Source organism: Macaca mulatta, chromosome 17 (assembly GCF_049350105.2).
Source record: "Macaca mulatta isolate MMU2019108-1 chromosome 17, T2T-MMU8v2.0, whole genome shotgun sequence".
NCBI classification, from domain to species: Eukaryota; Metazoa; Chordata; class Mammalia; order Primates; family Cercopithecidae; genus Macaca; species Macaca mulatta.
In genome coordinates this window covers 17622478-17637747 of record NC_133422.1, presented here as the reverse complement: position 1 = coordinate 17637747, position 15270 = coordinate 17622478, and the positions used below count along the sequence as shown (strand labels likewise).

Below are 15270 nucleotides of genomic sequence, written 5' to 3'. Positions count from 1 at the left end.
AACATCTTTTTGTTGTATTGAACCCTTTACTATTATGTAATGTCTTTCTTTATCTTTTTTGATCATTGCTGGTTTAAAGTATGTTTTAACTGAAGTTAGACTATCAACCCCTGCTATTTTCTGTTTTCCATTGGCTTGGTAGATTTTTCTTCATCCCTTTACTTTGAGCCTGTGGATCCATGTGAGATGTGTCTCTTGAAGACAGCATACAGTTGGATCATGCCTCTTTTAATTATTTTTTTAGGCTGAAGTGCAGTGGCATGATCTCAACTCACTGCAACCTCTGCCTCCTGAGTTCAAGTGATTCTCCTGCCTCAGCCTCCCTAGTAGCTGGGACTATAGATGAGCACCACCATGTCCAGGGCTAATTTTTGTATTTTTAGTAGAGATGGGGTTTCACCCTGTTGGCCAGGCTGGTCTCGAATTCTTGATTCACCTGCATTGGCTTCCCAAAGTGCTGAGATTACAGGCATGAGCCACCTGCCTGGCCAGCGTCTTGCTCTTTATCCAACTTGCCACTCTGTGACTTTTCATTGGGGCATTTAGCCCCTTCACTTTCAAGGTTAATATTGGTATTTGCTGATTTGACCCTGTCATTGTGCTGTTAGCTGGTTATTATGCAGCTTTGTGTGGTTGCTTTACAGTGTCAGTGGTCTATGTTTTTAGTGTGTTTTTGCAGTGGCCAGTAACAGACTTTCCTTTCTATATTTGGCACTTGCTTCGGGATCTCTTATAGAGAATGTCTGGTGGTAATGAATTATCTTGGCATTTGCTTGTCTTAATAGTATCTTATTTCTCCTTCGCTAATGAAGCTTAGTTTGGCTAGATATGAGATTCTTGGTTGAAATTTCTTTTCCTTAAGAAGGCTGAATATACACTCCTAATCTCTTCTGGCTTGTAGGATTTCTGCTGTATGGTCTGCCGTTAGCCTAATGATGTTTCCTTTGTAGGTGATCTGCCTCTTGTCTCTAGCTTCCTTTAACATTTTTCCTTTTGTTTTGACTTTGAAGAATCTGATGACCATGTGTCTTGTGGATGGTCTTCTTGTATAGAATATCACAGGGGTTTTCTGCATTTCCTGAATTTGAACGTTGGCCTCTGTAGCGATATTGGGGAAGTCTTCATTGATGATATCCTGAAATATGTTTTCCAACTTGCTTGCTTTCTCCTCCTCTCTTTCAGGGATGCCAGTGAATCATAGATTTGGTCTCTACATAATCCCGTATTTATTAGAGGTTTTGTTTATTCTTTTGTATTCTTATTTTTGTCTGACTGAGTTCAGAGATATAGCCTTTTAGCTCTGAGATTCTTTCTTCAGCTTGGCCTATTCTGCTGTTAATACTTGTAATTATATTAAGGTATTCTTTAGTGTGTTTTTTAGCTCTATGGTTCTTTCGTATAATGGCCATTTTGTCTTTCAGCTCTTGTATTGTTTTATTGTAATTGTTAGATTCCTTGGATTGGGTTTTGACTTTCTCCTGAATCTTAGTGATCTTCATTCCTATCCATATTTTGAATTATTTCTCTGTCATTTCCACCATTTCAGCCTGGTTAAGAACCCTTCCTTGGGAACTAGTACAGTTATTTGGAGGAAAGAAAACACTGGCTTTTTTAGTTGTCAGAGTTTTTGTACCAGTTCTTTCTCATCTGTGTGGGCTGATGCTCCTTTAACTGTGGTGTAATTGAGTGCCATCAGTTGACTCCTTTTCTGAATGTTTTTCTTTAGGGCTGAGGAGGCTTTGTGCAGGGTCTTTGTTGTTGAAATCTTGTCCTTGTTTTCACAGGTGGGTATATTAGCAAGTATTTTTGGAGTTGGAGTTTGGCCTATGATCCAGTAGATGGCACTGAAGTGTAATGGCCAGTAGGTGGGCTCTTGCTCCACCACGTGGCTCCTCTGTATTTCCTCATGATTGCAGCCATGCTCCCTCTCAGTGCTCTGAAAGCGTGGACTCCCTTTCCCACTCCAGTGCTGGCTAAAGGTCTGGTCTTGGCACTCCTGGGCTGCACACTGCTGCTAGGGGCGAGCTAAGGCTTTATTTTCCCTCCCCAGCTTGAAGGCAGCAGGGGAACGGACCTTGGCAGTGGCTGTGGCAGAGAGCCTTTCACTTGCCTCTTGGGGCTCTACCCTAGAGACATGCAGAGCCACTACTAATTGGACAGGTGGGCTTGGGATTGGGGCAGCTGCATTGTGAACCCACGCCTGGAGGCCCTGCCTGGTGATGAGCAACGGTGGCAGGGGGCTCGCAGAGGAGACAGACTGGCCTCCTCTCCTTAAGGCAGCTGCAGCTTCCTGGACTTGTGGATTAAGCACTCAAGGTCTCTGCCCCTTCCCCAGTCCAAGGGCAGCAGGGGCAGTACCGCTGCAGTGCCAGTGGCAGAGGTGCTTTCAGTTGTCCCTGGGAGCCCTACCTCAGAAACTCAAGCCACTGCTACTGAGAATGTTCAGCCATGGAGTGGCGTGGCTGCACTGGTAGCCCAAGCTGGAGGCTTCACTTGGTGAAAAGTGGGAGGTCAAGGGCTCACCAGGAGGAACTGGGCTCCTCTCCATATCGTGACTATGTTGTGCTATGAGTGTGAGTGAAGAAATCCTTGGAGCTTTTGATCCCCAGGCACCCTAGAACCAATGGCTGCAGTTGCGGCAATGGGGGAAGACAAGCTCCCTTGCATGCCCTCAGAATAGGGGCAGAATCCATGGGGCTGTTTGTTCTTTCCCCAGTCTGAGTATAGTAAGTGCAGTAAGGGCTGCCATGATGGTGGCAGAGAGCATGTCAATTGCTTCTGGGAGCCCCACCTCAGGAAAATATAGAGCCAACAGCAGCGGGAAGTCTCACCCGGGGGCAGGACAACTGCTCTGCAGTCCCCAACCAGGGGCCTTTCCTGGTGAACAGAGGTGGGCGGAGACTTACAGGGAAGAGAGACTGGGCTCTTCTCCAGATGGTGGCGGTGGTGTGCTGGAGGGGCCAATGTAAGGACCAAGTCCTTTGTTCTTTCCCCCAGCCTGAAGGCAGAAAGGGACATACCACAGCAGCTGCAATAGCAGAAGGCTTCCGGATTGTCTTTTGGATTTTTCTCCTCAGAGAAACACAGAGCCATCTCTGACAAAGCGTTTATGTGGGGGCAGGGTAGTTGTGCTGGGGGCCAAGGTAAAGAGGCGCTGTGAGGAGTAGCAGGGCTGAGGACCCATGTGGAAAACAGTCCAGCTGCTTTTCTGCAAGTCTGTACACTGTGCTGGGGGTCTGCATTAGTCTCCAATCACTGTACTCACTCCCAAGCCTGAGGGCAACAGGTGTGAGGGCTGTGGAGCAGCCTGCCCATCCCCTCCAGGAGTTCCATGCCAGGGAAGTGCAGAGCTGTTCCTCGAGAGCCTAGGTGGGGCTCTTGTGTCCATGCTAGGATCCCAGGCCAGTCTGGCAATGGGTAGTGCAGAAGGGCCCCACAGTCCATCCACTGCTTAGCCCCATGGATTCTGCCCCTATTCTGAGGGCATGCAAGGGAGCCTGTCTTCCCCCATGGCCACAGCCGCAGCCATTGGTACCAGGGTGCCTGGGGATCAAAAGCTCCGAGGATTTCATGTGTGCCTAGCGGCAGCTCTGCCCACACTCCATGCAACTGTCTGTGTCAGTCCAGAGGCCCTGGTGGGGCACAGGTGTCATGGGGGATCTCCTGGGCTCAGGGTTGCAAAGGTCTATGGCAGAAGTGTGGCTCCCTGGGGACTCTCACTTACTCCCCATTTTCCCATGGTGAGGGCCATCTCCCGGCTCTGTGCCACTTCTGAGTGAATAATTGTCTTGTCTCATTCTTCTGTTCTCTGTGTGTTGAGTTGTTTCCTTGATGAATCCCAGTGTGTCCACCTGGATGGTCCAGTTGAAGAGCTAGTGTCCACTCCCCACTCTTTCTTCTCTGTGTGACAGCGGCTCACACCAGCTGCTTCTAGTCCGTCACCTTGGAAGGAGCTCATCTTTATTTATTTTTTTATATGCCTACAGTGGAAGATGTGGAAGATACATTAAAGATTATCTGAACTGTAACTATCTTCCCCCAAAGATTGTTAATTATTCTCTGGCAAGTTCTTAAATCCAGGCAATCTTTTATTTATTTATGTATTTATTTTTTTAGACGAGGTCTTGTTCTGTCACTGAGGCTGGAGTGCAGCGGTATAATCACGACTCATTGCAGTCTGTCCTCCCAGGCTCAATGGTCCTCCTGCCTCTCAGCCTCCTGAGTAGCTGAGGCTACAGGCTCACACCACCAACCCGCTAATTATTGTATTTTTTGCAGAAACAAGGTTTTGCCATGTTGCCCACCCTGGTCTGGAACTCCTGGACTGAAATGATCTGCCCACCCCAGCCTCCCAAAGTGCTGGGATTGCAGGCGTGAGCCATTGCATCCAGCCAGGTACCTCTATTTTTTCAAGGGTTGGTGTCAGGTTTTTTTGAAGGTACGTTATTTCAGCTTTCCCCTTACACCTAGAAGAGACATGACCCTTACTCCTAGGAACTAGGTCTTACCCTTACAATGTGTTTCTACTGGAATCTCTAGTTAAATCTCACTGTTCATCAAATTGTCTTCACTATAGCTGGACCAGTGTCATCTTCTATCTTCCTAATACTGTGTGGCCTCTGTGATTTATTTTATGATCTCCAGCTTCTAGCTGCTATTCTATGCTTGGCCTTCTAGAATCTCTTCTTACATATACACATCTCAGTAGTTGGCCAAAAACCCAAGAAAAATTTTGGGGACACTTTATGGCTCCTTTTTTATGTCCCTCTCCCTGGGGAATCCTGACTCTTGATTCAACTAGGTCAGCACTTCTCAGCTCTAATCTCTGAGGTCTCCTCTGCCTAGTGAAATTGACATTCATCTTGGGTTCTATGTAGCAGCTTAGTAATTGGTGAATGCTCTTTGGGGAAAGCTGGAATATGTGTGATGTTAACTTTCTATGTTTCCTTCTTTCAAAGACCATAATCCACATTGGTTGCCTTCCAATGCCTGCAGTCATTGTGTATATTTTAGCTGTTGTATCATTAAGGAAAATCTTATATCCAAGCCATTTACTTTAACTGACACTATTTAAAATCTTAATCTTATATGGTTTGAACAAATATGGTATTTGCATGTTCTCACTCATAAGTGGGAGTTGAACAATGAGAACAAATGGACACAGGGAGGGGAACATCACACAGCAGAGCCTGTCAGAGGTCAGGGGCTAGGGGAGGGATAGCATTAGGAGAAATACCTAATGTTGATGATGGGTTGATGGGTGTAGCAAACCATCATGGCACGTGTATATGTATGTAACAAACCTGCATGTTCTGCACATGTATCCCAGGATTTAAAGTATAATAATGAATATGTGTGTGTATATATGTGTGTGTATCTATATATGTGTGTGTGTATATATGTGTGTGTGTATATATATATATTCCTAGAAAAAAATAGGGTTCAAGGGAAATGGATAAATACAAAAAATATAAAAGTACACAATATATAATGCTAATAAAACATTCTTTGGCATATGACTTGGGCTTTTAATATATTCAATCCAGCTCCATTTATTTTTATATCTTGAGAATTACATGAAAGATTAAAATTAAGAACTATGACTCTAAAGTCATATAAATCTTTAATAAAATTAAATAATATCTAGTAGATTATACTTATTAAGCTATACATGCATCTCACTGATACTGTATTAGAGAAGGTCTTTAAATAAAAATATATTCTTTTTTTTTTTTTTTTTTTTTGAGACGGAGTCTTGCTCTGTTGCCCGGGCTGGAGTGCAGTGGCAGGATCTTAGCTCACTGCAAGCTCCGCCTCCCGGGTTTACGCCATTCTCCTGTCTCAGCCTCCCGAGTACCTGGGACTACAGGCGCCGCCACCTCGCCCGGCTAGTTTTTTGTATTTTTAGTAGAGACAGGGTTTCACCGTGTTAGCCAGGATGGTCTCGATCTCCTGACCTCGTGATCCGCCCGTCTCGGCCTCCCAAAGTGCTGGGATTACAGGCTTGAGCCACCGCGCCCGGACAAAAATATATTCGTAAAAAGTAACCATCTTTGTATTAGGACACTGAGAACATGAATCACTATCTTTTTCTCCTCTAAGGCAGGCATCCATCAACCCAAGATTTTTACTCTCACCACTCAGTACTATCAGACATTATCCTACAACACTCTGATGAAGAAATAGAAAACGTGTTTCTATTTTGAAGGGAGAAAAGGAAACTCAAAGGAGCTAGTTTGCTTGTGTATAATATCACATCTAGTGATTGTGATATTCATTAGTAATGAATAAAATACGAAAACATGTATGTTTTAAAATTTTCATTGTAGAACTCTTTAATCTGCAAACTGCTTGTATTTAACAGATGTTTTGTGTCTGTGTCTGTGTGTTTGTCATGTGTGTGTTTGTGTGAAAGAGAGAGACAGAGACATACAAAACACACAGAGACATTAAGGTGGAGAATACAAGGCTTTATCATTAACCAACTAACTTGAGAAAATTATCTAAGCAGTAGAACCCCAAAGACTACTATTAAACTAGGTTTTATAGGAGACTTTCTTTTGAATCTCTGGCCCTCAATCTAAGCAGGAGTTCCAGAATGCTGCTACAGGAATCTTCCATAAGAAGAAAGTCTGCAGTTGTAAGGGACTGAGGCTTGTTTTTAATAAGTGGAGTTACCTCCTCAATTATGAACTAGTTTTTTTTTTGTTGTTTTTTTTCATTTTTCCTTTGCGGTATTACAAACTTTGTGTTTTATCCTAATGACAAGAATATCTTGAATAAGATATTTTTTGACTTTTTTTTTTTTCTCCGTGAGGCATAAATGAGCTAGAAAATAATCTAAACTCAGGCTTCAGACTGATAATTCAAAATCTAAATTTCCTAACCCTTAATTTTAAATTGGGACTTTTCAGCATGAAGATTATTAGATATTTACTATGTCAGTGTGCTTAAGGTGGAGATAGTGATAAGGCAAATTTAAATTTGTCTAAAGCTTAATTTACAAACAAAAATATATTTTTGGATTGAATGTAATGATTCCTTTAAAATATGCATGTCTTCTCTCCCTTTTCCACCACCTGAAATTATAGATTCTCTTTATAGCAGCAGGGTACATGACGGAGTGCAAAACATGTCAGTCTGTGTGTGCATAGTCACATGCCCATTTATTTTGTCCATTCTGTGTTGGTGAGTTGAAACAATCCTACTGCTATATCTCCTGGGGAAGACTTCTGTATATTTTGGTGGGGGCTTACAAAATGAATCGATTTCAATGTTCAAAAGTTGGCTTTGCAGCTGTGGCATGCCACCTTTTATAAACAAGGAAAAAAAGAGCTGCTTTTTATTTTTCTGGAAGGAAGGAAAATGCCATCCATCATAGAGTTCTGCAGTCCCTGTTCATATTTTTACAAGTAATTTTCATTTAGTTTTCCTTTTCCTAATGAAAGGTCTAAAGTTATTGAAAATGTAAGTAGTGAAGCAGGAAATAAAAGGAAGGTTAATTGTAAGAAACCAAAAAAGGATATTTTAAGAAAAGTGTTACCATTGAATAATCAAAACTTTACAGGCAGGATGAATATTGAAATTTGTCTACTTTTCTCATTTTACACGTAATGAAGCTGAGGCTTTTATCAGTTCAACATTACACAGCTCAGTAGTGATAAAAATCAAAGCTAAGACTCATTTCTACTAACCTCATTGACATTGTTCTTTACTTTAAATATCAAATCAGTATAAAAGGGTCATGTCCCAATCCCTTTCATTTTAATAAATGAAATTACTTTCTCTTACCTATAAAATAACTTTGAGGCCGGGCACGGTGGCTCAAGCCTGTAATCCCAGCACTTTGGGAGGCTGAGACGGGCAGATCACGAGGTCAGGAGATCGAGACCATCCTGGCTAACACGGTGAAACCCCGTCTCTACTAAAAAATACAAAAAAACTAGCCGGGCGAGGTGGCAGGCGCCTGTAGTCCCAGCTACTCGGGAGGCTGAGGCAGGAGAATGGCGTAAACCCGGGAGGCGGAGCTTGCAGTGAGCTGAGATCCGGCCACTGCACTCCAGCCTGGGCTACAGAGCGAGACTCCGTCTCAAAAAAAAAAAAAAAAAAACACTTTGAACATTTTGCTATATTAATCAATTATGTTGTGTTTTATTCTGGTAGATTTTAGTTACTTGTCTATAATAAACTAAGCATTTCACAAATACATTTTTTACAAATATATTAAAAACCTTAAAAACATAGTCATGTTTGCATTTTACTTTAATCTATTATATAACCAATATGTGCCAACGTAACTAGGACACAGAACATGCACATTAAATATATGTTAAATATAAATGTATTTAATAAATATATCCTAAATTCTGGTGAAAACTGAAACATGCAAACTGACTTACAAGGGCTTATGCTTCATTGAGGAAGACAAAACAATTAATAATTAAGTATCACACAAAATTTTATAAAACTCATTTATAAACAGACCATTTATGTGAAAGTTGCAATAATACTGAGTCGAAGAAGGAGATTTTCAAAATATCTACCTGTAGCCATCATTTTATATTCTTATGAATGAACTATTTAATAGTTGCAATTATACGTGACTGCATAACACATTTTACATTTTTTTAGTTCTTTCAAAACTAATGTGTTATCTGAAGTTATGACTAATTGTCAAAAATGTTTCAAGGGAGTATATAAAATTTTTGCAATATGGCATAGTTTTGATTCACATGAAATTGATGAATAATTGATGAATAAATACACATATCCAAGTGACTTCTGGGGACTCACACAGAGAAATTCTGTTAATACACTAAAGTTGATCATATGTGGTGCACAACTGGAAAGGAGGAGTTAGACTGATTTCGGCTTAGATTCTGGCAACTCTAGATGTTAACATGCAGATCAGAATTGAATGAGGTATCTATGTTGGCTTCCCATTAATTCTTAAATAATAGATCTATCACCAAAAGGATATGAAATGGCCATTATTTAAATCTGGTCATGTGCCACATTCTCTATGATATATCACACTTCTTGAAGTGATCTTAGTAACCGTCAGGTTTACTAATTGTCTATCTGCATAGACTGAGGGAGAGAGGTAAAGGAATTTGCCAAAGGTAAGTATAAAGTCAATACAACTAGTGAGCAGCAAGGCCAGGATAAAAACGCAAATCTACTCTATCTCAGATGAATACTGTTGTTTCTAAGTCATGTTGTCTAACTGGGAGATTGTCTCGGAAACATAATGATTCAAATTAAGTTGAATAACCATGATAGTGAAGATAAGTTCCTTGTATGATCGGTAGTACTACATATGTGTATATATGTATACTACATATACTATTACATACTAGTACATGTACTATATATATGTGTGTGTGTAGTACTATCATTCATCCATGGAACTTTATATATAAATAAGTTATATATAAAGTTATATATAACATATATAATATATATGTTATATATAAATCTATAAGTTTCTATAGATTTATATATAATTTATATATTATATAATATGGTGTATATGGTATAATATATAATATGGTATATAAATATATACAATGGTATATAAATTATATTTATATATAAATATATATTTAATATAAATTATATTTATATAAATATTTATATATTTAATATAAATTTATATATAAATAATAAATATTTATATATTTAATATAAATTATATTTATATATTTCTACAAATCTATGTTTATATATAATATATATAAATATATACACTTATATTTATATAAGTTATATATGTTATATATATTTTTATATATTATATATAAATATATGTTTATATATAATATATTTATAATTTATATATTAATTTATATATAAGTTCATATATCTTATAAATTTATATATATATTTATATAAATATATAAATTTATATAAAGTTGTGTGTGTGAATTATATATATATAGTGTGTGTGTTATACATATAAAGTTCTATGTGTGTGAACTATATATATAACACACACACACACACTATATATATAAAGTATCTCTGTGTTTGTGTAATATATACACACATACTTTTTCTTCCCTATCTCTGATTTGTGTATATGTGTATGTACATATATATGATTTGAGTATATATATATATAGTGTGCATATACACACACACCTTATTGAGATATAATCCACATACCATACAGTTCATATATTTAAATGGTACTATTCAGTAGTTTTTAGTATCTATGACTTTTATTGTTTTATTTGTTTATTTACTTTTTTGAGATGGAGTCTCACTCTGTCACCCAGGTTGGAGTGCAGTGGCACGATCTCGACTCACTGCAGCCTCTGCCTCCTGGGTTCAAGTGATTCTCCTGCCTCAGCCTCTCAAGTAGTTGGGAATACAGGCATGTGCAGTCACACCGGGCTTTTTTTTTTTTAGTAGATACAGGGGTTTCACCGTGTTGCCCAGGCTGGTCTTGAACTCCTGAGCTCAGGCGATCTGCCCACCTCGGCCTCCCAAAGTGCTAGGATTGCAGGCTCGAGTATATTCTCAGAGGTGTACAAACAAAATCACAATCAATTTTAGCACATTTCATTGCCCAAAAAATAAACCTTCTACCCATTAGCAGTTACTCCCCATTTAACACTCAACATCAGCCCCAGCTCCAGGCAAGAGCAAATCTACTTCCTGTCTTATATTTTTCCTTTCTGGATATTTCATATGAGTAGAATCTTACAAAATATGCTGTTTTGCCACTGGCTGCTTTCACTTAGCATAATGTTTTCAAGCTTCATCTATCTTGTAGCATGCATCAGTACTTCATTTCCTTTTATTGAATAATATTCCATTGTATGGCTACATCACATTTTTAATCAGTTGTTCAGTTGATAAACATTTGAGTTGATTCCACTTTTCGACTATTATAAGTAATGCTGTTATGAATATTTATACACAAATTTTTGCGAGCACTTGTATTTCTATTCCTATTGAGAATAGATATTTAGAAGTGGAATTACTGATATATAAGGTAATTATATTTTTAATTTCTGCAGAATTGACAGACTTTTCCAAAGTGATTGAATCATTTTATATTCCCACCAGCAGTGTATGAGAGTTCCAATTTTGTACATCTTCTCCAACACATTTATTGTTATTTGTCTTTTTGATTATAGCCATTCTAGTATGCACAGTGGTTTCACTGTGATTTTGATTTATATTACTCTGATGGTTACTATTGTGGGGCACTTTTTTAGTTGCTTTTTGACTCCGTATATCTCATTGGGGAAATATTTATTCAGATCTTTTGCCTATTTTAAAATTTGATATATATCTACTTTTTTAATGAGTTGTAAGTTATGTGTATATTTTAGATACAAATCCCTTAGCAGATACAAGATTTGCAAATATTTTCTGCCATTCTGTTGTGTTTTTCACTTTTGGGATGGTGTCCTTTGGAGCACAAGATGATACCTACGTTTACAAGTTGCATTTTATACACGATCTATGTATGAATATAAGATGCTAAGGGAGTGAAATATTTCTCCTATACAATTGAGAGGTGAGAACTAAGAATTTCACGACATTTGAGTCAGAACACAAAAGTTAATAGTTGTTCGTCACAAAACATGGATGTAATAACCTTCAAAATTAATATAGTATAATCCATTATGGCTAAAGTGTAGATTGATATTTCAAACCTAAAAATGTATGTATATGTTTATGATTAATATATGATACAGTAAATATAGATGTGTGTATATATATACATCACACATACACATGCACACACACACACAAACATATGAGTTGACCATAGACCCACATAGTATTGAGAATTAGCTGACACAAAGAGACAAAGGACTAAAAACACACAGCAAGAAGCCTTCTATGTCTATGCTAGCGATCATCTCACTAGGTGTCTTTGTCAAGACCCACACAATTTTATGAAGTCAAGAAAGCTGTTTACTAAAGTGAATTTGTTTGCTTGTTTTCTAGGTTTAAGTAACAGCTTTTCTTTCCCAGCTCTGATTTATTTGAGTTCAAGGACTTCAGTATTCAATTTGAAGGAGTGGAAATAAACCAGGAAAGAATAAGGAGCAAGAAAGCCTCGATTTCTTATCCTTTTAAGGTACCTTTATTCTGTTAGCTTTATTATTATTAGAGGCATGTGGATCTAAATTTGCCTAATAATGTAGTTAGGTACCAGCTAATTGTCAGATACTACTACCTTGAATTAATTACTTCTAATACTGATTGATATTCAGCTTACAGAAAGAAATATGTAAAGAAGTATATGTCGTCCATTATTTTTCTCATATTATAAAATATATAATTTGATTAACTCCTACTAACCAAGATCAGGTTATCCAGACTATAATTCACTGGCAGGTACATATTTTTTTTAACTGAATTGTATCTTTGAAGTATCATGCCTACATTGAGGGTTTTTATAAGACAGGCCTAATATGTGTGTCTGTGTTCTGGAAAGAGCTTTAAGTAGGGATGTGCTGGTCAACCTTTGACAACCAGTTTTCTAGGGGACAAAAATCCCTTCTATGTAGCATTTGCCAATTCCCATGGTGTAAATTCTTCCCCAGTGGCTGATATCAAAATATGAATGTGACCTCACCGGACTCAAAGTTGAGAAGACATGCTCACAAATGTATCACATTGCATGGTTAAAGCTAGAGCAAATCAGCTCCTGAATATCATTACCTGCAGAAGGGAGCATACTTCTCTAGAACGATGCCTTCTTTTACCTTGTGGATAAGAGCAACTTGCATCCTGGATCAAATTTTAGTTACCGTGTTTGTGCTACAAAGCTTAGAGCCAAACTGAAAGCTAATTTAAAATAATGTATGTATTATTTAAAATAAGGTATGTTTTCAAGTTTTTGTTGCCTCATTTCTAGGTCTATTTGATCTTAACTCAATCCTTGTTTTATTTTTTCAGTTTTCAGAGACAGGGTCTCACTCTGTAGCCCAGGCTGGAGTACAGTGGCATGAACATGTCTCACTGCAACTTCAAGCTCCTGGGCTTGAGCAATCCTCCTCCCTCAGTCTCCCCAGTAGCTGGGACTATAGTTGTGCCCCACTGTGCCTGGCCTTGTTTTTATTTCTTTTATTCGTATTTTTAAAGTTCATTCCATCTTTTAAAATTTATAAGCTATATCAGTTATTTTCTGGAATTAGTCATAATAGACTTAAAGAAATAAATGAATAATCCTCGGACAATTTCAGACACAGAGTGGGAATTAAAAATGAAGTACTAAAATATCTCATAGCTGAAAGTGAAAGAAAAAGAGGTTGCATATTAACTCCACTTCCACCTAGGCAGGAGCAGTTTGCTGCCCTCTCTGGCCCTCAGTATTCTTATCTATGTAGTTAGGTACGTCAGGAAAAGCTCTTATTCAAATTATCCATAATGTTGTCACTTCAAAAGCCACTGGTTCATTGTAAAACTAGATTGCACTGATATTTAACACCGTTTAAATAAACTACGTAGTTTCATGCTATGTTCAAATGATTTTAATATACTCAATTTTAACTTTTGCAGACTACTATTGGCTCATTGGTGTTGACAGGCAAACTTGTAGCTACATATTATTAGCTCTTTATAAAATGACATTTCATCTGTAGGCAGAGTAAAAAATTTTGAATTTTATGCATGAAAAGATTGATAGCTGGCACAATTATTAATTTCTGCAGGCTTCCTGTTGGTGGTATATGATTTGGAAAAGACATTTGCAGTTACACTCTAATAAAAAAAATGATTCTATCCTGTCGGTTAATTTTGGAAAGCAAAGTACTTTAAGCAACTCTACTTGAATAGTCCTAGTTCCCAGGGATATGTTAGCAATTCATATGAGCAGATGGCTATGGCATGGCAGAAAGTGTTCTGGGGTTGTCAGAACTTGTACTTGAATTACAGCTATGCTTTGATCACCACTTGACCTTGGAGAAGGTATGAAATAATCTAAACCTTATTTTTATGTTGTAAAATGGGTAAATCCATTCAATTTTCAGGACTGATTCGGAGATCAAATGAATTAATAGAGTTAATATTCTTAGCATACTTCTAACTTGGCAAATGCAGATACTTGTGACAATTCCCTCACTGGTCTTTTCATAGGTTCTTTAGTGCACAATTGCTCAGTCATATTCAAGGGCTTATTTTAAATCAAATGGCAAGGAAATCAAGTGTTTCTTCCCAAATTCCTCAGTGCATGACTTATTTCACTAGAAGAAATTTAGGTAAAATATTCCAGTGATGGGTATTTCAATGAGGAAAAAACATCAAATAATTGTTATAATAGACAAGGCCTACAAATATTCTAAATTAAAAAGGTTGCTTAGTTCTGTTTTTTTCTACTGCTTAACTACATGAATATCACATTTTTAATAATCTCACTTCTGGAAAATATAGTGACCTACTTCAAAATTTGGAAATAATTGCCTTACATTCTGATTCCATATTGTAAGAAGACATAATATAGATGTTCTTAGAAGTTAGATACAAGGAAAAGAGAATGAAAGACAATCCTTTATAATTTTGTGTGAATCATATGTTCAAAATTGTTCAAAATAAATCTTACTGTGGAAGATACTGTCATCACCTTATTTTAAAAATGTGTTGAAGAAGGAAAGTGTCAGATAGTGAACTTGTGATAATATCATTTAAATGCATTTATAGGGCATAAAATACGCCTAATTAAAAAAGTAAAGTTACCGGATTTTTACTTTTAATTAGAAGCAGTTGAATTTAAATTCCAGGTAAAGAAAGCATAAACACTGCAATGTTTGTCAGTTAAAAGACCATGATAATTAAGCTTGAAATTGATTTCCCATATGTCTGTTTCAAAACATACAACTTAGAAATTACCATGAACTATGCAGTGTGTGTGTTGGGGGTGGAGGAGGGACTCTGGGAGAAGGATGGACTGTGGAATAATATTAAAACACAATAGGGCCGAACACGGTGACTCATACCTGTAATCCCAGCACTCAGGGAGGCTGAGGCAGGCGGATCACTTGGGGTCAGGAGTTCGAGATGAGCCTGACCAACATGGAGAAATTCTGTCTCTACTGAAAATACAAAATTAGCCAGGCCTGGTGGCACATACCTGTAATCCCAGCTAGCCAGGAGGCTGAGGCAGGAGAATCGCTTGAACCGGGGAGGCGAAGGTTGCAGTGAGCCGAGATCGTGCCATTGCACTCCAGCCTGGGCAACAAGAGTGAAATTTCGTCTAAAAAACAAACAAACAAAAAACAATAAAGTATCTTTTTTAAAAATATA

General features: G+C 37.9%; 2 long non-coding RNA genes across 3 annotated transcripts in view; one reads left to right on the top strand and one right to left on the bottom strand.

The window, feature by feature from the left end:
* Positions 1-2702: 2702 nt before the first annotated feature.
* The window catches only part of LOC144336126 (uncharacterized), a 105647-nt gene continuing 93079 nt past the window's right edge, over positions 2703-15270 (bottom strand). The window contains exons 2-3 of one of the 2 annotated variants that reach the window (XR_013407620.1): positions 15098-15220; positions 2703-3980 (exon numbers count right to left, since the gene is read on the bottom strand). This is a non-coding gene — a long non-coding RNA (uncharacterized LOC144336126). Of the gene's footprint in view, positions 3981-12913; positions 15221-15270 lie in introns of those variants that run through there. The other variant, XR_013407619.1, reaches the window with a different exon arrangement.
* Positions 10926-14580, top strand: LOC114673432 (uncharacterized). The gene is made up of 2 exons (XR_003724145.2): positions 10926-12103; positions 12573-14580. It is a non-coding gene; the product is annotated as an uncharacterized LOC114673432 (long non-coding RNA).